Consider the following 25,000-nt stretch of genomic DNA (forward strand, 5'->3'; position numbering starts at 1 on the left):
GGGTGCCCCATTGGATCTGGATTGGGGCGGAGGAATGCAGGGACGTTCCTCCGTTTGAGCGGAGGAGCATCACCCCACTTAAATGCCCTCCATAGCCTAAGAGATGAAAAATAAAATGGCAATTCATTACTATTTTATTTTTCATCATCCAATCCTGAGCAGAGTGTAAGGACAGGACGAGGCTTGCTGAGTGACAGCAGGGAGGAGTGGTGGGCAAAGGGCTGCTTGTGCACTATTTAAAGTGCCCATGTCTCTTTGTACGGCCGTCTTGTGACGGCCAGCCAGACATGCACACTTTAAACCTCTCAACCCAGCTGTTCTAGAAAGCTGAGTTAAAGAGCAAGTGCAGGCCTCCCGTGTGCTGTGAAGCACCGAGAAAGGCCACTCCCTCCAATGAGGGCGCTGCTCTCATGCTGGCAAACAGCATATGAGTAGTGCCAGGATTGGTAAAGGGAGTTTGCTGGTGCCCGCACTACAGTTGATGGAAGAAGAGGTCTGGAGCAGAGGACGTGTTTGTTAAGTTTTTTATTTTTTATTTAATTTGCACGCTCACCCGCCCCTAAAAAATAAATGAATAAATAAATACTCTGGATAGCATACCCATTGAGGTTCTGAAGGATGTAGACAAGGGCACTGATTCTCTTGTAGAGTAATTGGAAATGGCTGCCAACAGGCTAGCCCCCCCTTAGGTAAATTAAGCTAAAGAGGCTTTCCCCATCAGTCCCTTGGTATAATGATAGACTTAGAACTCTAAAGCAGTAGTGTTGCAGACAAGAGCACATCTGGAGGATAAATGGGAAGGAAAAAGAAAAAAACATATAAAGGAACCAAAATAGGAGATACAATTTAGCTCTGATGGGGATTAATCTGCATATTGTACCCAGAAAATTGAAAATGCTACCTCTGCCAAAGTGTTGTAGATGAGTCTAGGACTCTAGTAAATATTCCCGATTTCATGCCCTTATGTGGTTATATCAAATCATATCCTTATATAGGCATAAGAATCATACCCATATTAAGACATAGCCAATGCAGTCCAAATACGGCAAGGCTACTCCCATAGACTCCTAGAAAGCACAACGTGTTCTTAAACAAACCAAGCCTCCAGCAGCCCGGGAATTCCCCCTGCTTCTGTATTGGTTTGTCCTAGAACTCCTGGATTCCTGAAAAAACTGCGAGTTCTTAGTGACGTCTTATGTCCAACCTTACGTCAAACTCGGTACCTTCCAGGTATAAATATACCAGCATCGGCCTTAAGCAACACACGGTGGTTTGGAGCAGATCGGCTATCTATTTGCCCGACGCCCTGCTGATACGAGTGCCGAAGAAAGCCGACCCTCCCTCTGACGCACTGAGAGAGACGCAGTCTTTTCTCCTGCCGGGAAATCCAGCTCCAGTGTTTCCCTGTCACCCTTGCGGGTTGCTGGGAGATCGAGTCCTGAGAAAGATATACAAGACCTCCTTCATTCTATAACCAAGGTACAGAGCTGATTAGACCCTTAGAGAATTCTTGATTCAGATTCTTGGCAAAAACTATAACTCATCTACTCCTTCCCTGTACTAGGCTTAGGTTAGGTAACTCTGGAGATATACTCCTTATTCTGGGGGAGCAAAGTTGTCATGTTTATGCGGTTGTCAGAAACTAATACCTTCTTGTCTATCAAGGAAAGTTAGCATCTTCTTGTTTACTCGAGAACGTTTCTAGTGACCTCTGAGCTAGCTGGCATTTCATAATTAAGTCTAACATATTCAATAGAGACCTAGTCGACCTCAGTCCTACGTCTACACTGTTGTTTATGTTATTCCAATGCGCAGAGACTATTGGGAATATAGGAACTACACTACAAAAGAAACCTTTAGGATTGTCCAACAGATCTCCATTCCCTCTGGAGCTGGTGGACCCGAAGGTTCACAAAAATTCTGCAACCAGCTAGCTAACTTATTTCAATCGAAAATTGTTGACATCTAGGATGGTTTTGGGGTGCCTAAACTCTTAAAACCGCACTCACGGCAAAGCCTGGTTAGAGAGATGGATCTCGGCAGGACTGTAGAGACTAAAGACTAGGAGCTGAATTTATTCCGGGTATTCCCGTCCCTTAGCCCTAAGAAGGTGGAGCAACTTCTCCATATTACTAAATCCGTGTCACCCCTGGAACCCTGTTTGTCAGCAATTTTACACATGGTAGAATTTTGGCTCAACTTCTCTCTAATTTGATGAATAACGCTATTCTCTCTGGTCATTATCCCTGGCGATGGAAGGAGGCAGTGATCAGGCCCCTTCTAAAAAAACAATTTGGATAGCAAGGATTGTAAAAACTATTGCCCACTCTTGCCGCTGCCGTGTACAGCTAAAATCCCCGAGAAACATCTAAATGACGATTTGATGGAATCTGCAGAACAGCAGAGATGGCTGGATAACACTAAGTTTGGTTTCAGGAAACATCACGGAAACAAATCTGCATTAATCTCAGCCACAGATTGTATTAGACGATTAGTGGACGAAGGCAAAGCGCAGCACTGGTACTTCTTTTTTTTAAAAAGTATTTTTATTTGACTTTTCATTGCATAATCAAGAACAAGCATGTCATCATTTCTCAGCACATCCCATCCCGGAGCCCTCCCACCACCCTCCAACATCCTGGGACCCTTAACATACATATCCAACTCTAGCAGTACTACCTCTGTAATAATTCTGCAGCCAAATAGGAGAACGTAACAGCCAACAGCCCATTTCCCTTCCACCCTCAAATCCTCAGCTACTACAATCAGAGCAAAGACCTCCATCCAGCCCATGATACCGGCGCCATTTACCCCACACTCTACCAAACTTTTTGGGGCACCCTCTTGCCTTGTAAGTGACCCTCTCTGCAGCCATATACAGGTCCATTCCCCTACGCCACTCTTCCAGCTGTGGGCACTCTGGAGCCCCCCACTTCCTGGCCACATCCCTCTTGGCCACCACCAAGGCCAGTACCAGAAAGATTAGTTGTGGGCGACTCACATCTACTTCATTTGTCATGCCCAGGAGGACCAGCTGAGGGTCGGACTGGAGAACTACCTCCAATACCTCTCCCAATTCCCGGAGCACCTCGCCCCAGAAAGCCTGTATGTTCGGGCAGGACACGATGGTATGAAAGAAGTCCCCCCTCTCAAAGCCGCACCTCAGACAGCTGGGGTCCGATGCCCTCCCTATTCTATGTAATCTAGCTCTATCAAAGTATGTTCTATGGAGCACTTTGAACTGTATAAGCCGAAGGCGAGATTTAATTGCCACTTCCCGAGGGTGCATCAAAACCGTCCCCCAATCCACCTCATCCATGGTCCCTACCTCTCTCTCCCAGGTTTCCCTAAGCTTCTCTAGCCCGTTAGGCAAATTATTCATTATGGTCCTACAGGTGTGGGATACCGCCCTATGTGTGATCTGCTCCTGTAGCAAGCGTCCCTCCAACGGAACATATTCCGGGAGAGGCCCCGTCAGTGCCCTCTCTGCCCTCCAAGCATGTCGCAGCTGCATGTATCTAAAAGACTGTGTGTGGCTAAGTCCATAATCCTTTCTCAGTGTGGCAAATGACTGCAACTCCTCATCACATCTCCCAGTGTTGAGATACCTATTGCATCCCAGGCTGAAAACCCCTTCAACTTATGCAACTCCTTCAGCCAGGCACACTTCCAAAGGGGCGTTTGTCGCATCGGTTTACCGTCCCACCCTGTGGCCTTTGTCGCCCTAGCCCAAACCCCCAGGGTGACCCTCGTAGCCGGGAGCAGTATGTCCTTTCCCTTGCCACCATTTAAAAAGTGTATACAAGTGTGCTTATCCATCGTGTAGCGTTCTAGAGCATATGTAGGGTGAAGGGCCGTGGCATGTATCCATTCATTTATAGGTGTCAGGTGTTCAGCCCAGTAATATGCTTCTATGTTGGGTAGCGAAATACCCCCATCATACTGGTGCCGTTGTAGGGTAGAGATCGCCACCCAGGGCTGCTTCCCCAGCCACAGGAATGCGCGCAGTTCTGCCTGTATATCCCGAAAGATCTTTCTCCGGAGAGGGAAATATTCGTTCTGGAATGCGTATAAGAATCTCGGAAGCGAGATCATCTTAAACATGGCCGCTCGGCCTAGCAGCGTCAGTGGGTGTAGCTTCCACCTCGCCGCATCCTCCCTGAAATTAGTCAGTATTCTCTTAATATTTCTGTCGTAGGAGAGGGAGCTATCCTTAGTTACAAAGATCCCTAAATACGTAAAGCCCTCCCTAGTCGTCTGGAGTCTCTCCGGGAGGGCTGGCCAGCTACCCCTTTCCCTGGGGTCGTACAGAACTGACTTATGCCAGTTAATCTGGTATCCTGTCAGCGCTCCATATCTGGCCAGTTCCTCAAACAATGTCAGAATTGTGGTGTCCGGGTGCGTAACGTAGAGAAGGACGTCGTCCGCGTACTGGGATATTTTCTTGCTTGCCTCGCCTGTCTGGGCCACTCGAAATCCCATTATCAGCTCATTTTGGCGGATCGCACAGGCCATAACTTCTATAGTCAGAGCAAACAATAACGGGGATAGGGGGTACCCCTGTCTGGTGCCCCTTCGGACAGGGACGTCTGACGATAGCGCACCGTTAACCCTAAACCTCGCCCTTGGGTCCGTTTAGAGCAGGCTTACCCACTTCCTGAACTTAGGCCCAAACCCAAGTCTAAGCAAAACTCCTTCCAAGAAGGGCCAGTGGACAGCGTCGAACGCCTTTTCTGCATCAAGCGATAAAAAGAGATGGGGGTCTTCCCTGTCGTGAACCTCTAGTAACCAATTATGCGTCCGCCTAAGGTTGTACCGAGTCGCCCTGTCCGGAAGAAAGCCTGTCTGGTCCAGATGCCCTAATCCCGCGATGACTCCCCGAAGACGAAGAGCCAAAATCGTCGCGAGGAGCTTTACTTCTACGTTCAATAACAAAATAGGTCTATAGGACGCACAGTTTTCCGGCGGTTTACCCTCCTTATAAATGGGGACAATTGTGGCCTGTCGGAGATCCAACTGTAACTCTCCCTCCTCCGTTGCATCCTCGAACAAGCCTAGCAAGTGACGGGCCAGGAGGTCCGCTGTTTTAAAAAAAAATTCTGCCGGGAAGCCATTACGGCCCAGGGATTTTCCTACTCTAAGCCTAGACAAAGCTTCCCTGACCTCCTCCACCGTGATGTCGGCTTCCAGGTCACACTTAGCCGCATCCTCAAGGCCTGGGAGGTCTATGGAGGACATATACTGCAGGGCGTCGTCCGTCGTCCCTAGGTCTCTAACTTCATAGAAGGCACCATAGTAAGCTGCAAAAGTGTCCGCTATTTGATCGTCTGTGTGCACCCAGTTCCCTTGGCCGTCTTTCACTTTCTCCACCCACCCTGCGTCCCTCTCTTTCCTACTAAGCTAGGCCAACAACCTGCCAGGCTTATCTCCAACATCGTATAACCGATGCAGCGTCGCCATGGCCTGCGCTTTTGCCTCCCCAGTCACCAGATGTCTGTACTGGCGCTGCACGTCTAACAGTTGTCGGAGGATGCCCAGATCTCCCTCTGACTGGTGCCTTTGCTCCAGAGCTAGGATCTGTGCTTCCAGGGCACGTGCTTCTTCCTCCGCTTTCCTCCTCTCTCCCCCTACTCTATTTTGGGCCCTGTCTCGCAGCACCGCCTTAAGAGCTTTCCAGAGCATCACTCGGGAGGTAACCAAACCTTCATTTTCTGCGAAGTACACCTTCATGTCCGCCCTAAGGCCACGTAAAATGTCACCATTTTGTAGATCCCATGCCGCTAGACACCACGTACCATTGCTCTGCTTATCCCGACGCCTCGGGAATTCGGCCAGTAGGGGGGAGTGGTCCGATATGCCCCTCACCAGGTACTCCACCCTGTCAGTAGGCTGCAACATCCCTCTGGCCGTAAAAAGGTAGTCAAGGCGAGAGTAAACCTTATGGGCCCCCGAAAAGAACGAGTATGCCACAGCCGCCGGGTGTCGCCACTGCCAAACATCTATGAGGCCTAATGTAGCCATCGTCCTCTTCAGCAAAGTGCCCGCTGGAGGTCTATCTCTACCACCCGTCCTATCTCTTCCAGGGTCCATAACGTCGTTAAAGTCACCTCCCACAACCTGAACCGTGTCCGAGGTGTTAAGTAGGATATTAGTGATTGCTCTTAGTGTACCTGCCTGCAGTTTAGGTGGGGCGTAGACCGAGAGAAACGTGTATTCCCTCCTCCTCCAATTACCCCGTACTCCCACATATGTCCCCTGCGGGTCCACCCAAGTTCATGAAATGGCGGGTGTTTCCTGATCAGGATCGCTACCCCCCCTGGAACCTGAAGTGAAGCCTGCATGCACCAACACCCTATATTGTCCTTGAGCAAGGAAGTTACAAAGTTACACTTAGTGCCCTGCAGGTGTGTTTCTTGCAGTAGTATCACATCAACTTTAATTCTCTTAACATAGTTGTGCACTAACCCCCGCTTAATCTTGTTACTCATGCCATTGACGTTCCAAGTTAACACCTTAATCCCTCCTGGGGAGGGGTCCTCCCTCACTGAGTGTGCCATTACCCTATCCTGCATGACTGCGGGGATCATCCAAGAGGGGCCACGCGGTGGGCCCACAGGTTCGGAAGTGCCTGAGCGACTCGACATGCAATAAACCGTTCCCCCCAAAAAACCTCCCCAATCCCTATAATAACAACAAACAATTCCTACCCCCCATCCCCGATCCCACAACATGGAGCAACTACCTCTCAGTCCCACTCCCCCCACCCCACCTCCTCCCCCCCTCAGTCCCAACCCCACCATGTGGCCACAGGCAGGACTTTCCAGGAGGAGAGGGTCTGTCGACCACCCTAGGAACCCCTCTAGCAAGCCAACACCAGTGCAACCCTGGGGCCCCGAAATCCCGCCCTTAGCTCTTTGCCGTCACTAGCAACAATGCACTCCAGTAACAAAACCAAAGAGTCAAAACAGGAGAAAACAGGGGGGGGGGTATGCCAACTTGGCTGTCATCTGGCTATAAGCCTGCATCACCAATGTCCCGAAAGTCCCATCTTCACGAATGTGAGTCCTGGATATCGCCCTGGGAGGCCGTAGCTCCGCCGTCTGTCTCCTTCTCATTAATTGCTACAACCAGAGGATGCATAGACGGGTCACTCGTTTCCTCATCCCCAGAAGTGTGTCTACCAGTGTCCTCCTCTCCTTCGGATTGCTCATTCTGTGCCAGACAGCTGAATCTGGAGCCCGACCCGTCGCCCACCACTGGGGAGGACGAGTTCCTCCGTTTCTTCCGAGCTGAGTTGTTTGCTGGATAAGGAGTCGACGGTTGCCTCCTTGTGCCGCGGGACCCCCTGGCTCTCTGCGTTCGCAGCAGGCTCCACTGTGCCCTCTCCGTCTACTTGCCAGGCCCTGACTCCCGCCGGCCCTCCCGCTCCCCCCGGATCGGACGCTCCTCAAGCCATTGCCAGGCATCTTCCGGGTGTGTGAAGAAATGCGTCTTTCCTTGGAACATAACTTTCAAATTCGCTGGGAAGAAAAGCATGTACTGCAACTGCAGATCTCTTAGCTTTGCCTTCACCTGATCGAATGAGCGGCGTTGTTTCTGGACTTCCTGTCTGTAGTCTGGGAAGATCATGATAGACGTATTCTCCATTCGGATCTCTCCAAGTCTCCTGGACTCTCTCAGGATCGTGTCGCGATCCGCGAAATTCAAGAAACGGGCAATCACTGGTCTGGGTCGGGCCCCCTCCGGCTGTTTCACCAACAATGCTCGATGAGCTCTCTCTATAATAAAGCAGCTGGAGAAGCGCGCCATAGGGAAGGCCTTTTTGAGCCACGTATGTAGAAAGGCCTCCATGTTGTTTCCCTCGATTCCTTCCCTAAAGCCCACGAAGCGGACGTTGTTGCGGCGTGCCCTGTTTTCCGCATCGTCCACCTTCGACTGCAGGTGCTTGTGAGAGGCCTGGAGCTCCGCAACATCTTTCCTGAGGCCCTGTATAACATCCTCCGCGCCGCCAAGTCTGTTTTCCGTAGTGGTCACACTTTCTGTCAAATTACGGAAGTCCAGACGCAGAAGGGTTACCTCCGACCCCACCTCACCAATTTTAAATTCGAGGGCCGTTCGTGATGCCTGGATGTCATCCCTAGATGCCTGGATGGCCCCCATCAGCAGAGCCGTGTCCGAGCGGGAGGTTGAGTCTCAGTGTCCGTGGCAGGAGGCCCTGTGGCATACCTGTCCAATGTTCCTTGCCTAGGGGTCCTGGCCGCCACCTCCTTCTTCCCCATCCTGATCGCCTGAGGGCTATCGCCACGTTTGGCAACCCTTGCACTCCAGTTGTGTCAGACCCCAGCCACCAGGGTATTGGGCTCCGCCTGTGTCTCTGCTGTCTTGGGTGTAAGGACCAGGGGTTCAGCCCTCTCTGCACTCACCGATGGTTGCGCTGCACCCCCCCGGCGCTAGGTGTAGTGCACCAAGTTATCAAAACGTTGGACCGGGCACTTTGGGCGTGTCTCCAGGTCAGTCCGAGCATAGTATACCATAACTCACCGCCCTCTAAGCCACCAAACGGGCAACAAACTTCAGTCGGGCACCGCTGTTTTCTGCCTCAGCCAACGGTCCAGTCCCAGTTCCCCGCCAACATCCACGGGGGCCACAGTGCCTCCAGGAGCATCGCTGCACCCAGGCGAGGTCCTCAGGCCCAAGTCCTCCTTTCCTCCACTGCCTGTCCCAGAAATGCTGCAGTTCCTACCGCGGCTAAGGGCTTCCCCGGCTGCCGAGCTCCCAGCCACCGGGCAGTCGAGAGTCTCTGGGGACCACCTTCCGAGGCTCCGCACCTCGCGCCGAGTTGGCCTCTTCCACCGCAGCCCTTACAGGTGCTCTCTGCCCCTCAAGCCCTGCCTCTACTTGCCACCACGGGCCTCGTCCCCGCCTCACCAGGCCGCTGTCCTGCCCAGGGAGCTCCCCCTCCTCTCACCACAGGATCCGGACGCGATGCAGGGCTCCAGCCCCCTCCCCTCAGGCTGCCCCACTGACTCACTTCGGAACCGGGCAAATGCTGTGGCGTCTCTCGCGCTCCTCTCACGGAGCCTTGCAGACCTCTGCCTCTGTGCCCCACCTTCGCTCCCGAGCGCGGATCTCGCCTGGCAGCTCTCCTCCATTGGATGCCCCTTACTCCGTACCGCTGGAGGACCCAATCGCGGGCGGGGGTCTTCTTTCTGGCCACTCGGTTCGTCCACCGGGGAGACCCACCGGGGGTCTGTCTTCAGGGCACCAGTTTTGCCTCACTTGCGGCAGGGCGCCGCCATCTTGATCTCTGTCGCAGCCCGGATCGGGACAATAATCAGTCACCAGGACTTCAGCTAGGACACCGCACGCCTCCTTCTCCACTCCGTACGTGCCTCAGGTCGTCAGGCCGTGCTGGGAGTCAAGGAACGGAACCTTCGGGCACTGTTAAAGTGTCGGATCAGAGTCGGCTCGCCGGAGCTACTGGGAGACTCGACTTAGTCGGCCATGTTGTTGGCTACGCCCTCAGCACTGGTACTTTCTGACCTATCAACAGCATTCAATACCATCTCTCCCTTGATGCTGATTGATCGTCTTCAAGATATGGGTATCACTCAACAGGCCCTGGCTCTTCTGTCCTTCCTTAGGGATAATTCACAGAGGTTTCTGTTACAGACGTTCTATTCAGAGGTCTTTTCTCTGCAGTGTGGAGTACCACTGTGCTCATCATTAAGCCCCACTTTCTTTAACCTTTATGTGTCTGCACTTGCAGCCATCATTAGGGCTTTTAGGATGTGTGCAATATCATATGCTGACAGCACACAGCTCATTGTACCGGTTCCCAAGAACTCTGCTGCCACTGCAGATTATTTCTCCCAATGCATGTCGGCAGTTGCAGACAAGATGAGAGTGAATTTTCTGAAATTAAATGGCGATAAAACCGAGGTGTTGCTCTTTAGCCTGCGACCTTCAATGGTCGATGGAAGGGTGCATCTCTCACTCCCTATAATTCTTCTAGAACTGTTCGTCTCAAAATTGAGAGACTGCACTTATGATAAAAGGAAGGAACAAAGCAGTTTGAATAAATGTGAGGATACAATGAAGAAAAGAAGTAGATAATGTATATACACAACGACGAGAGGCACAGGACTGGGTTTCCCATCATGATGGATGATTATGGATATGCGAAATTTATGGACACACAAAGGAGAAATAATTGGATTTTACCCCTAAAATGAACTGCTTTTATTAAACATTTGAGTGTCTAATCGGCATGGGGTAGCATGGGGTCACATATGTAGTAGCGTTTAGAAATGTTACACTGATTAGAACATGGGATTCGGGACTTGGGGTTTGATTTAGGATCGCGTATTTAGAGAGATGAGTTACACTGCATCTTGGGGAGTGTAGTAGCACTGGTGTTAACTGAGATCATAGGAGAGGGTGAAAAGTAAGATGCCAGTTTGGAGTTTAGCTGTGGCTCAGAAAAGGGAAATATGCTGGTAATCGATCACCTGGCTGCAGTTAGTGAGGGCGGAGAAAGCATGAAAAAGGTTGATTTCAACGAGGGTTGCAGTTGGCCTTCTGACGGAACAAGCGCGCCTCGACATGCAGGGAAAGGGAAATATGACGTTTTAAACTTTTGTGAACCATGTGATAAGGAGTTGGAATCTCTGGGAACGTCAGTTCAATTATGGAATTAACTGCACGTCATGGTGAGGCGTTATTAATTTCAAATGTAAATTTTGTGTTAAAGAACACACTGTATCAGGTTAGGAATGAAAGGGGCTGGATTAACCCAGAGCTAAACGCATTTCTCAGAACTAAACGCATTTCTATTTAAGATGTAGGCATGGGTGTAACAGTGGGGATTGGTTGGGAACGTGCTGATGAAGTGGAAGGGATTGGCACATACACGTTGAAGCAAATGCGCTGGGAACAAGCTCGATTAATGTGAAGTGGTGTTTATTTACAATTGACCGTTGTGGAGAATAGTTGGACTTTATTGATTTAGAGTAAGAAAGTAATTTTTCATGTTGATTGAGATGGGTTAAATTCATGTGTTTATATATATTTTTTTTAGATACGACTGAGGAAGGGAATTGTTTTTCCCGAAATGCATTGGGTTGAGCAATAAAATCATGATATGTGGAAACTATTCGTGTTCCTGAGCCTTTTGTGAATATCAACGTCCAGCATTTGAAATGGATAAAATGATTTGAACAACAGTCAAGTTTGGAGGATGATTAAATAAATGGTGAAAATTAAGGATAAAAAAGGTGTGAATCTTTGTGTGGCGTTTAACTCATTGGATTCAAACAGTTCTTTGGCTGTGCATCTTTTGTTCGGTTCCCCTGTGATTTGGTGAAAGAAATCACATGCTCAAATGTCAGATAAGCTTGGCCAATCAGCATTGAGCAGGATATAACCACACACTGCGCAGTTAGAAAAAAATATATTTGCTCCGCTTCCATTCCGAGAACCGAAACCCACATAGGGGGTTTCCATGCTCATCATCTAATGCAAGGCCAACCTACATGCACTTCTGTTTCCGAGAGATTGCTACATCTACTGATGTTATCTTGTATGCCCTGTGTGAACATTGCTTACGTAAGTGATGCATTTGTAGCCTTTTTCTTTGTGGTTTGGGGGAATAAATAGCCCTGCTTTTGAGTTGCACTTCAAGCATTAGGCTTCATCTCCACTGAGGTTAACTGAGCTCTCCTATAGTAATTAATCAATCAATCAGGGAATTGTAAGTGCGCTACTCACCCGTAAGGGTCTCAAGGGGCTGGGGAGGGGGTTGAGTAGCTCCGTTCAGTCGAAGAGCCAGGACTTGAGCGTCCTCCTGAAGATGTTCAGAGAGGGGGCGCTTCTGTTGTCGATCGGGAGCTTGTTCAAGATCTTGGCCGTGATGTAGGCAAAAAGCTCTGCGGATGCGTGGGGTTTCAGCGAGTGCGGGGTCAGCGGATCTGAGGTTTCTCTTGGGTGCGTGGAAGAGAATTCTCTTGTTGAGGTATTGGGGTCCGGTGTTGTGGAGGCATTTGTAGGCGAGGGTGAGCAGCTTGAAGGTTACTCTCTTCTCGACGGGGAGCCAGTGGAGGTCTCGCAGGTGTTGGGTGATGTGTTACTGTCAAGGGACACTGAGGACGAGACTGGCAGCAGTGTTCTGAATGGTCTGCAGTTTGCAGAGCACAACTTATTGATTCCGGCGTAGAAGACGTTTCTGTGGTCTAGTCTGCTGAGTGCATGGGTGACATTTTTTCTTGGTTTGGGGGATCCATTTGAAAGTCTTACGGAGTATGCGGTGTGTGTTGAAGCAGGTGGAGGTGACGGCGTTGACTTGTCGGGTCATGGAGAGGGAGGAGTTGAGTACGATGCCGAGGTTCTGGGTATGGTCAGTGGGCATGGGTGGGCTGCCGAGGGCAGTGGGCCACCAGGTGGTGTCCAGGGCAGTCACGGAGGGTCCGAGGATGAGGACCTCTGTCTTCTCCGAGTTGAGCTTCAGGCAGCTTTTTCTCATCGAGGTTGCGACATCCTTCATTCCTTCCTGAAAGCTGAGCCTGGTGGTGATGGGGTCTTTGGTGAGGGAGAGGATGAGTTGGGTGTTGGCAGCATAGGAGACTATGTTGAGTTGGTGTTGTCTGACAATGACAGCGAGGGGGCCATATAGATGTTGAAGAGCGTGGGGTTGAGTGATGATCGCTGAGGCACTCCGCGGTTGATCTCTGTGGGTTCGGAGTGGTAGGGTGGCAGTCTGATTCTTTGTGTCCTGTTGGCAAGGAAGGAGCAGAGCCATTCAAGGCCAGTTTCCCGTATGCCGGCGCCAAAAAGTTCTGCCGGCGAATGCGTGGTGGGAGACGGTGTCGAAGGCAGCGGAGAGGTCGAGAAGGATCAGGGCCATGGTGTGGCCTTGGTCGAGGAGGCTGCCGGTGTCGTCTGTGGTGGCAGGTAGGGTGGTCTCGGTGCTGTGGTTGCTCTGATTAGTAGGGGTCGAGGATGGAGTTCTCTTCAATGAAATTCATTAGTTGGGCGTTGACGGTCTTTTCGGTGACTTTGGCTGTGAAGGGCAGGAGGGAGATGGATCCGTAGTTCTTGAGGTCCAAGTTGTCTGCCGAGGGTTTTTTGAGCAGAGGCTTGACTCGTTTCCAGTCGTCGGGGAAGGTGCCGGTTGTGAAGGTGTTGTTGAGGGTGAATCATAGTTCTGGTGCAATGGCTGGGGCGGCTTTGTGGAAGATGTGCGGAGGGCAGGGGTCCGTGGGTGCTCCTGAGTGGATGCCATTCATGGTCGATTCAGTGTCTTCGGAGATGGCTGGGGTTCAGACGGAGATGGGGAGTCGGCTGGTGGTGTTGGAGGGGATAGTGGTTTCGGAATCCGGAGTTCGCTCGCTAAAGTTGTCGTAGAGGGCCTTGATATTCCAGTGAAAATAGGAGCTTATGTTGTTGCAGAGGCCTTGGGAAGGGGTGATGTCTGAGGCATCACTGGGTGGTTTGGTGAATTCTTGTATGATGCTGAAGAGTTCTTTTGAGTAACTGATCTTCACTGCAGTATTGTAATAAACCCATATTGCTTTGTCAACTTGTTTTCTTGGTGTCTGGTCAACAGATTTTCCCTATAACAATATATATATATATATATATATATATATATATATATATATATATATATATATATATATATATATATATATATATTCGGTACCTTGTCGTCTCAACAGCCAGTAACACGGTAAAAAGACGAGGCAAACCCAGTATCTGGTGCGTGTTATTTATTTTTCAACCCAACACCACTCTGCCATGACGCGTTTCGGCCTGACGAGGCCTTGATCACATGACAACGTCACGGAGGCGGACTGACCAATTTAAAGTGCACAGTGCCATTGTTATGCATAGACATAGACAAAATACTGCATGCATGCTTTCCTTACGTTAAAATAACGCACATGGCAATTTCTACAGTCCCATATTCTCGCCATTAACTTTGCACACAAATAAAGTATACATGGTTATTACTCATTATCAATTGCAATTGAGAATAATAATAAAACACAATAAATAATTATCTAAAATGTTTTAAAATATAAATATTCCAATTCATTGCAAGGATAAAAGACTTGGCTTCCCTAAAACCATGGTAAAATGTGTATAAAATGCCAGGTCAGCTATGATAAAATATCAACATCTCTAACCAATTATAACACATATTTACAGGGAAGCTAAAACCAATTCTGTCACCGTACTAAAGAGTGACCGTGAGGTTCATTAAGCCCAAGTGGGCTAACCATAAATTTTGTGCAAAGCAACGCATGTCATATCAAATGCATGAATGTGTCTACTAGCAATGGTAAATAAATAAAATAAGAAACATATATATGTATAATAAATAATAGTGCTACCGGTGAGATAACAGAAAAAGTGATGTATAATATTAATTGTGCTCTAAGATTGGCTATGGAAGGCATAAATTTCATTATTCCATGAACCAATAAATTACAATGATAAATACAAGATTTTCTGATATGTTTCCAATTTCATAAGTAAGTGTAACAGTCTTCGCTGGCATTGAGACCATTAGGTATTTTAGTATCAAGCAGGATAATATGTCTTGTCTCAAGTTTACACAACTGAGCTTCACGGTCCCCACCCCTTCTCTGAGGTGGTACTGTGTCAATTACAAAGTATTTGAGCCCATTTGCATTCTTAGCATGACACTCCTCAAAATGCTGTGCCACAGTGTACGCTGAGTCAGCATTAGTTATGGCCCTGAGGTGTTGCAGAATCCATTTGTACACCTGAGGCCTGGTACTCCCCACATACCTTAGGCCACATGGACATTCCAGAATGTATACGGCATATTCGGTTCTGCAATTCAATTTGTGTCGAATTTTAACGGGGTCTGTACTGAAAGGGGTCATATATTCTTTCCTGCTTACACCATTTTTGCAGGCTTTGCAAGCAAAGCATTTCAAAAAGCCCCTACTGCTATCTAGCCAGGATGTATTAGTTCTAATTTCCGGGCTACTGGATACAAGACTGTCCTGCATTGATCTGGATTTTCTGTAGGTAATACTCGGAGTGCCCTTCACTAAATGGCCAACAACCGGATCACTAGTTACGAGTGACCAGTTGATTTTCACAATCCTGTGAATGGCCTTGTGTTGGGTACTGAAGCCAAAAATAATTTGTGTCTCATTGTCAGATACTGAAATTGGAACATTGTCCACTGTAGGGAATAGCAGTTGCTGTCTGTCTTTGGAGTTAGCTCTCTTAATTGCTTTATTCAGAGTATCAATGCTGTAGCCTCTGCTAAGGAACCTAGACTGACATTCCATTTGAGCCTTGTGGCATTCCGTGTCACTGCTACATATTCTCCTGATACGGAGCATCTCCCCGTAGGGTATGCTCCGTATCAGGTGTGCTGGATGTTGACTTGCAGCATGCAACACGGAATTTCCAGCCTTAGGTTTTCTAAAGAGCTTAGTCTCCAATCTACCATCGGCCACAAAGATCTCAACATCCAGGAAACTTCCTGGCACCGCGCTGATGCTGCTAGTAAACTTTAAGTTCAGGTTGTTTACATTAAGTTCTTCAATGAATTCAGCAACCTCGATGGTGGACCCGTCCCAAATAAAGAGGAGGTCGTCAATATATCTTAACCACCTCTTTATTTTGGTATTAATGATGGGACTGAAGTCAATAGCCAGGACCTGCTCCTCCCAGTAGCCCATGTGTAAGCAGACATAACTGGGGGAGAAGCAGGCCCCATGGCTACTCCCCTGGTTTGTTGAAACAGCTGGTTAGAAAACAGAAAAACATTGTTGTCCAAACATAAATTAATCATATCAATAATCATTTTTGAGTGTTCAATGCATGGCGTTGGTCTCTTATTCAGGTAATACTGGATTGCTCTTGTGCCATCCCTGTGAAAGATACTAGTATACAAGGATATATATATATATATATCTGTGTGTGTATATATATATATATATACATATATATATATATATATATATATATCTGTGTGTGTATATATATATATATATATATATATATATATATATATATATATATATATATATATATATATATATATATATATATATATATATATATATATATATATATATATATGTATATATATATTCTACCAGAAAAGCTCCAAGCTTTGAAGTAGCACTCCACGAAGGTAAAGTTTCACAGCCCTCCGGTGGGCCTCGGATCCACACCTCCATTGTTCATTCTGGATACCCTCGTGCTGTAAGGAGGCTGCAGTTCATTTAACCGGCGGTGAAAGAAATGGAAATGAATTGGCAGTGAAAACAATGGGTAATACATGTGGCCATACCTGAATGGAAGAATCAGGACTTCTACTCCCGGCATACCGCTTACTGGAAAGCGAGTGCCACGTGGGGATTGAAGGTGGAAGTCCACTCCATGGTTTACTCAAGCGCCGCCCTACGATTAAGGTGTTTGTGAACACCGGGAACGCGTCAGGGAAAGACATTTATCGGACGCACGTTCACTGTTCCTGAATAAAGGGTTTGTGAAACTTTACCTTCGTGGAGTGCTACTTCAAAGCTTGGAGCTTTTCTGGTAGAATTAAACACACGGCGCCTCCGGCCGTGGAAGTATGCACCGCTTCTGTTAACTGGACATAGTCTGTGGGGCCGGTTAAATGAACTGCAGCCTCCTTACAGCACGAGGGTATCCAGAATGAACAATGGAGGTGTGGATCCGAGGCCCACCGGAGGGCTGTGAAAGAAATGGAAATGAATTGGCAGTGAAAACAATGGGTAATACATGTGGCCATACCTGAATGGAAGAATCGGGACTTCTACTCCCGGCATACCGCTTACTGGAAAGCGAGTGCCACGTGGGGATTGAAGGTGGAAGTCCACTCCATGGTTTACTCAAGCGCCGCCCTATGATTAAGGTGTTTGTAAACACCGAAACGCGCCAGGGAAAGACATTTATCGGACGCACGTTCACTGTTCCTGAATAAAGGGTTTGTGAAACTTTACCTTCGTGGAGTGCTACTTCAAAGCTTGGAGCTTTTCGGAGCTTTTCTGGTAGAATATATATATATATATATATATATATATATATATATATATATATATATATATATATATATATATATGTATATATATGTATATATATATATATATATAAGGTTAATCAGAAAGAAGAAAAAGGACACTTGTAACATTTCTAAACCATTGGTTAGAAGAGTAGATGAAACACCCTCAAAAACTCAATGTTATTCGAAAAAGCGGTATATATTTTTCATCCGCCCCACATTGATGTTATGGCATTTATCATTGGATGTTCTAATACGTGCTCAATGCCAGCCTCATCCAGAGGCACCTCTGGTATAGAATGCAGTGTCCAGAGATTGAGGGTTACCCCCAAAAAAAGGTGTAAAGAAAAACAAAAATTCTTGGGAAGGAGAAATGTTAAAAAGAGAAAGTCACCCAAATGCTTCAATGTGAGGTGAAATTCTACTATCATAAAATATATACGGGTACTTCAAATAGATCGAGTTACTGGATCTATTAGTATCAAAATGAGCTTGTCGACATGTTTCAGCTCCTTTTGGCCCAGCCGGGTCTGTGGAGCTTTCGTCAGGACTAACATACATGAATATTTATACTCACACAACTTGTGTAGTACATTTAAGTGTCCGCTTTTTGGCACTTAGTTATGAAAAAGTGCTCTCAGTAATCTGTAATATAAAGAGAGAGACAAACAACAGTACACAAAATTCATTTGACTGTCTGATTAATTTCTTGGGGGAGAGGGGAAAGGAGGAAGGTTTGTATCATCCTTTCAATGACAGCGTTTTTTATCGCTAAGGTGCTGGTGAGAAGGGGATTAGTTTGGCAGTGGACTAAGATTAAAATATCAATCTAAATATGATGGAAAGAGTTACATCATTGTTTTAGATTTACAGAGACATGGCAGTGTTATAGGTCGGGTCTCACTCGTCGCGCGTCTGACCACGCTCTGATCGGCTGATGTGTTATATGCCGTTTTATTGAGGGTTTGTTGCTGGGTCTTTACTGGTATGTTTCAAAAAGGTGTTATAGCATACAGGTGAGGGTCTATGTAATAGGGTACACAGTGACTCTGAATGTCTCAATCAATTGTTATATTAGTCCCAATTTTATTCTAAAAGCCTATCGCAAGGAATACTCTATTTTAGAAAACTTATTCCCATTACTTTATTTTATTCTAGTTATTCTACTGGATGAATAACATGTTGCTGTTGTGCTTCTGTGATGAGGTACTGGTTCCCCGAGTTGCACGGGCCCACATTTCACTAGTACACACCCACATTAGAGAAATGTTTGCGGGGAGATGGTAGTGAGCGTCATTAAGGATTGTATTCGCTCCGGGCTAAGGTCTTATCTTAATCAATCCTACCTGTGCGCGAAGAGCGTGTTTCTTCATCAGGAGGATGCCGCTTATTGAGCGCAGAGCTGGAGAAAAGGAGGTAAATTATTAGGATCGCTGCTCCTGCGTCTTAACGGTTGTCTGGAATTGAAGTGGAGCCGCCATTACCCGCGTGGTATAGGATTCTGTGGCTTGTGCTGACTCTGCCCCTGGACGTCAGACCTGCGTGTTTGGCTCATATTTAAAGGGCCATGCGCGGTAATGGGAGGATGGTTTTTTATAAAAATAACTTTATGTTTCGCTTTTTAGGCTGTAGTGGTCAATGGAAATTCAAGACAGTGAACAAACTGGTTACATTGTCATATCAATTGGGTAAAGCTTACTGTTCTGTACTTTTGCTCGAGTATAGAGATAAATATTAGATTGATAGTGAAATTTAATTCTATTTTTAAATAGGCTATCTTATGGGACTTATGAACTCCGTTAAGCATATGTTACTGAGCAAATGTTACTATTTTGCGAATTGGTGCCATGGTACATTGTCATTGAGACCCTGTTGGTAGGTTTGAAGACGGTTCACCCACCTCTGTTCCTTTTCGTAAAGTATTTTCTCTGAATTCTGTGACTTATCTGTTAACATTTCTATCACAGTCCAGTGGAGATCATCACAAGAGTGGTTCGTTTCTACAAAGTGCGAACATAGTTTCGTGGTGTTCTTTTTTTAATCTAATGTTGCTTCTATGTTCCCCAATTCTTGTTTTGACTTTTCGGCAAGTCATCCCGATGTATTTTTTCTTACATGGACAGCTTACCATGTAGATGACGTGGGTAGAATTGCAATTCGTATGCTGTCTTTGGGTCCATAGTAGGGTCTCTGATAGTTGTAATGTTTTTGATGCTGTGGTTGTTTTGCATGCTACACATGTCCCACAAGGATAATGTCCTGTAATTGGTGTCATCGAGACATCTCTTATTTGTACCAGTGGTTTCTTTTTTGTAGGTCGAGTGTGTACCAATGCATCCTTCAGGTTTTTGGTTCGTCTATGGGTAAATCTTGGTTTTGGCCAATCAAATCTCCCTGTGTTCAGTATGTGCCAATTTTTATTTACCAATTTTTGGAATTCATAGGTGGATGGGCAGAAAGTTGTGACACAGGTAGTTAAATCTGGCACTTGTTCTTTTAAATGGATTTGCAGAAGACAGTCTCTCGGCTGGTTGTTCGCTCTTTTTCTGCATTTGGAAATGGTTCTCTGGGTGTAGTCTCGATCTTTTAGTTTTTCACTGAGTTCTTGGGCTTGCATTTTATAGTCATTATCTTTACTACAATTTCTTTTGAGCCGTAGAAATTGGCTCTATGGGAGATTGTCTCTCAGTGGCTTCGGGTGATAACTCTTATAGGATAATAGGCTATTCTTAGCCGTTGGCTTTGTGTAGGTTTTGGTTTGCAAGGTGTTGTTTTCAGTAAAAATTGTGAGGTCCAGAAAATCTAGTTGTGTGTTGTTAGCCGTGTAGGTGAATTTTAGCCAGGGATCACGTCTATTTAGCCAATCAATAAAGAGTTTTAGGTCCTGTTCGATATTCCAAATTAAAAGAATATCCTCAATGTATCTCTTCGAGTATAAAATACTGGAAGAGAAAGGGTTTGATTCGTTTAAGACATGTTGACTTTCAAAATGGCTTACGTACAGACCCGCCACTGAAGGCGCGAATGCACTGCCCATGGAAGTGCCATGGATTTGAAGGTACAGATCTCCATTAAATTCAAAGAAATTTTCTTTTAGTGCTAATTTGCAGCACTCAAGAACGAAGTGTCTAGGGGTATTGTACTGCCAGTCTTCCATGAAAAGAACGTCCTCTAACATCTGGATGGTCTCATCTTGAGGTAAGCTGGTATACAGTGATTCCACGTCAAGACCGACCAAGAGCATTGTGTCAGGGTCAAAGGTTTTGTCTGAGATCTGTATTAGCAGGTCCCGGGTATCCTTTAGATACGTTTGAGTTTTCTGGACCAGAGGCTTGAGGTACTCATCTGCAAATTTGGACAGGGGTTCTAAAATCGACCCAATGCCGGAAACTAGTGGTCGTCCCGGTGGAGGGGACTTATTTTTGTGGATTTTTGGAAGCAAATAAAAATAAGGAGTCTTAGGTTCTTTTGCTAGTAAGTAATCAGCTTCTTTCTTTGAAATCCACATGTTTGTCTCTGCTTCATAAAACATTATTGCTATGGTGTTTAGGAGTCTCTCTGTCGGGTCTGCAGTGATCTTTTCATAAAATTTGGAATGTGACAAGAAGGCGAGGCATTGTTGGTTTTAACCAGCCTTACTCAGGATTACTATGCCTCCCCCCTTGTCAGCTGGTTTGATTACTATTTCTTCATTTGATTGTAGAGCCTCTAATGCCAAGCGCTCTCTCTTACTTAAGTTTTGAAAGGTTTTTTTTCTTATTTCTTTCCATGTTGTCCACACCTTTCAAAAGTGCTTGTTCGAAAGTCTGTAGTTCTGGGGGGACAGTGCCTGTCGGAGGATTGAATGTTGATTTTCTTCTAAGGGAAGGGTCTCCTTCTTGTATTGGGGCAGAAGTATTTAAAAAAAAGCTTTCAATTTTAGTACTCTACAGAACTCAGCTAATTCACATTTGAGTTTGAAGGTATCGAGTGGTGGAGTATGTACGTATCCTAAACCTCTATTGAGGATCTTGATTCGGTTTTCAGAAAGTTCTGTATCTGAAAGATTAACTATCAGTGATTGCTCTTGCTGGTTGTGGGCTGGGCTGCTGACATTCTCCTTGTCAATATATTCCTCTGTTGATCTTGCCAAGTTAAGGACTTTTTTCTGCCTCGGGGTTGATTTTGGCCCCTGGATAAAAAAGGCTGCTCTTGTTGTTGTAAGTTTTGTTGTCCCGCCATTTGTTGAATTCCCATTTCAGGCAATTGTTGCATCCCTTGATTATATGGGTCCATCCACCCTCCATATTGTGGAATGAATGGTTGATAGTACGGTACATTAAAACCAGGGTAGTACGGTCGTTGCCATCTGTTGCCCCTCCAGGGGCGTTGGTACCGATAGTTATTGCGGCCTCTTTTCGGGGTATAGTCTTCTGAACTGCTGACGGAATTGTTAGAGGAGTTTTTCGCTGTCGATTCATTATCCGAACCTGGGTCTGGGAAGGCATAGTCTTCTTTTGTGTAAGGATGCATCCTTTCTTGGCTAAACTTTTTTAAGTCTTTTCCAATTTTTTGCAGTTTACTTTGCATTATGAATTCTTGTGTCTCTTCATCTCCTTTGTTATCTCTTCTAGCTTCTTTTTATATACAAGTGGGTTGATGCCCTTCTTTAGTTCGTTCTCGCAAGCTTGGATCTCAACTAATAAAGCTTCTGAGAGTCTCTTGGCTGTCTTGATGATTAGTATAAGGTAGTCTAGTGTGCATTTCCAGGAGATGGAAGACCAGTCTCTGCGAAACGCGAGATCATGTAAAAAATTCTAGGTGCATTGTTTACCCATAAGCCTCTACAGCTGCGGGATTTTCTTGAATCAAAGAGACAATCTGTTTCTGCGAATCATTTAAGCTTGGAGAGAAGGGATTATGGATGGTAATGTTGGACTGAGTTTTGATGCAAGCGACATTGATGAAATACTGGCAGCCCAACCACTTCTACAAAACACGGCTTTGACACAAGCCCTGGCCCAGACAGATGATTGGGACACATTAACCGAGAAAAAAAGAGATCAAATACGCACTGCTATTCATGGTATTATCATGACGGAATATCTAAGATCAAAGACAGCACCAAGAGGCTTATGGGTAAACAATGCACCTAGAATTTTTTTACATGATCTCGCGTTTTGCAGAGACTGGTCTTCCATCTCCTGGAAATGCACCATAGACTACCTTGTACTAATCATCAAGACAGCCAAGAGACTCTCAGAAGCTTTATTAGTAGAGATCCAAGCTTGCGAGAACGAACTAAAGAAGGGCATCAACCCACTCGTATATAAAAAGAAGCTAGAAGAGATAACAAAGGAGATGGAAGAGACACAAGAATTCATAATGCAAAGTAAACTGCAAAAACCTGGAAAAGACTTTTAAAAAGTTTAGCCAAGTGAGGATGCATCCTTACACAAAAGAAGACTATGCCTTCCCAGACCCAGGTTCGGATAATGAATCGACAGGAAAAAACTCCTCTAACAATTCCGTCAGCAGTTCAGAAGACTATGCCCCGAAAAGAGGCCGCAATAACTATCGGTACCAACGCCCCAGGAGGGGCAACAGATGGCAACGACCGTACTACCCTGGTTTTAATGTACCGTACTATCAACCATTCATTCCACAATATGGAGGGTGGATGGACCCACATAATCAAGGGATGCAACAGATGCCTCAAATGGGAAATCAACAAATGGCGGGACAACAAAACTTACAACAACAAGAGCAGCCTTTTTTATCCAGGGGCCAAAATCAACCCAGAGGCAGAAAAAAGTCCTTAACTTGGCAAGATCAACAGAGGAATATATTGACAAGGAGCATGTCAGCAGCCCAGCCCACAACCAGCAAGAGCAATCACTGATAGTTAATCTTTCAGACACAGAACTTTCTGAAGACCAAATCAAGATCCTCAATAGAGGTTTAGGATACGTACCTACTCCACCACTCGATACCTTCAAACTCAAATGTGAATTAGCTGAGTTCTGTAGAGTACTAAAATTGAAAGCTTTCTTTTCAAATACTTCTGCCCCAATACAAGAAGGAGACACTTGCCTTAGAAGAAAATCAACGTTTAATCCTCCGACAGGGACTGTCCCCCCAGAACTACAGACTTTCGAACAAGCACTTTTGAAAGGTGTGGACAACATGGAAAGAAATAAGAAAAATCCTTTCAAAACTTAAGTGAGAGAGAGCGCTTGGCATTAGAGGCTCTACAATCAAATGAAGAAATAGTAATCAAACCAGCTGACAAGGGGGAGGCATAGTAATCCTGAGTAAGGCTGGTTACAACCAACAATGCCTCGCCCTCTTGTCAGATTCCAAATTTCATGAAAAGATCACTGCAGACCCGACAGAGAGACTCCGAAACACCATAGCAATAATGGTTTATGAAGCAGAAACAAACATGTGGATTTCAAAGAAAGAAGCTGATTACTTACTAGCAAAAGAACCTAAGACTCCTTATTTTTATTCGCTTCCAAAAGTCCACAAAAATAAGTCCCCTCCACCGGGACGACCAATAGTTTCCGGCATTGGGTCGATTTTAGAACCCCTGTCCAAATTTGCAGATGAGTACCTCAAGCCTCTGGTCCAGAAAACTCAAACGTATCTAAAGGATACCCGGGACCTGCTAATACAGATCTCAGACAAAACCTTTGACCCTGACACAATGCTCTTGGTCGGTCTTGACGTGGAATCACTGTATACCAGCTTACCTCAAGATGAGACCATCCAGATGTTAGAGGACGTTCTTTTCATGGAAGACTGGCAGTACAATACCCCTAGACACTTGGTTCTTGAGTGCTGCAAATCAGCACTAAAAGAAAATTTCTTTGAATTTAATGGAGAGCTGTACCTTCAAATCCATGGCACTTCCATGGGCAGTGCATTTGCGCCTTCAGTGGCGGGTCTGTACGTAAGCCATTTTGAAAGTCAACATGTCTTAAACGAATCAAAACCCTTTCTCTTCCAGTATTTTATTATGGAAGAGATACATTGAGGATATTCTTTTAATTTGGAATATCGAACAGGACCTAAAACTCTTTATTGATTGGCTAAATAGACGTGATCCCTGGCTAAAATTCACCTACACGGCTAACAACACACAACTAGATTTTCTGGACCTCACAATTTTTACTGAAAACAACACCTTGCAAACCAAAACCTACACAAAGCCAATGACTAAGAATAGCCTATTATCCTATAAGAGTTATCACCCGAAGTCACTGAGAGACAATCTCCCATACAGCCAATTTCTACGGCTCAAAAGAAATTGTAGTAAAGATAATGACAATAAAATGCAAGCCCAAGATAGAGACTACACCCAGAGAACCATTTCTAAATGCAGAAAAAGAGCGAACAACCAGCCGAGAGACTGTCTTCTGCAAATCCATTTAAAAGAACAAGTGCCAGATTTAACTACCTGTGTCACAACTTTCTGCCCATCCACCTATGAAGTCCAAAAATTGGTAAATAAAAATTGGCACATACTGAACACAGGGAGATTTGATTGGCCAAAACCAAGATTTGCCAATAGACGAACCAAAAACATGAAGGATGCATTGGTACACACTCGACCTACAAAAAAGAAACCACTGGTACAAATAAGAGATGTCTCAATGACACCAATTACAGGACATTATCCTTGTGGGACATGTGTAGCATGCAAAACAACCACAGCATCAAAAACATTACAACTATCAGAGACCCTACTATGGACGCAAAGACAGCATACGAATTGCAATTCTAACCACGTCATCTACATGGTAAGCTGTCCATGTAAGAAAAAATACATCGGGATGACTTGCCGAAAAGTCAAAACAAGAATTGGGGAACATAGAAGCAACATTAGATTAAACAAAAACACCACGAAACTATGTTCACACTTTGTAGAATCGAACCACT

Source organism: Lissotriton vulgaris, chromosome 12 (genome assembly GCF_964263255.1).
Source record: "Lissotriton vulgaris chromosome 12, aLisVul1.2, whole genome shotgun sequence".
In the NCBI taxonomy this organism is placed as follows: domain Eukaryota; kingdom Metazoa; phylum Chordata; class Amphibia; order Caudata; family Salamandridae; genus Lissotriton; species Lissotriton vulgaris.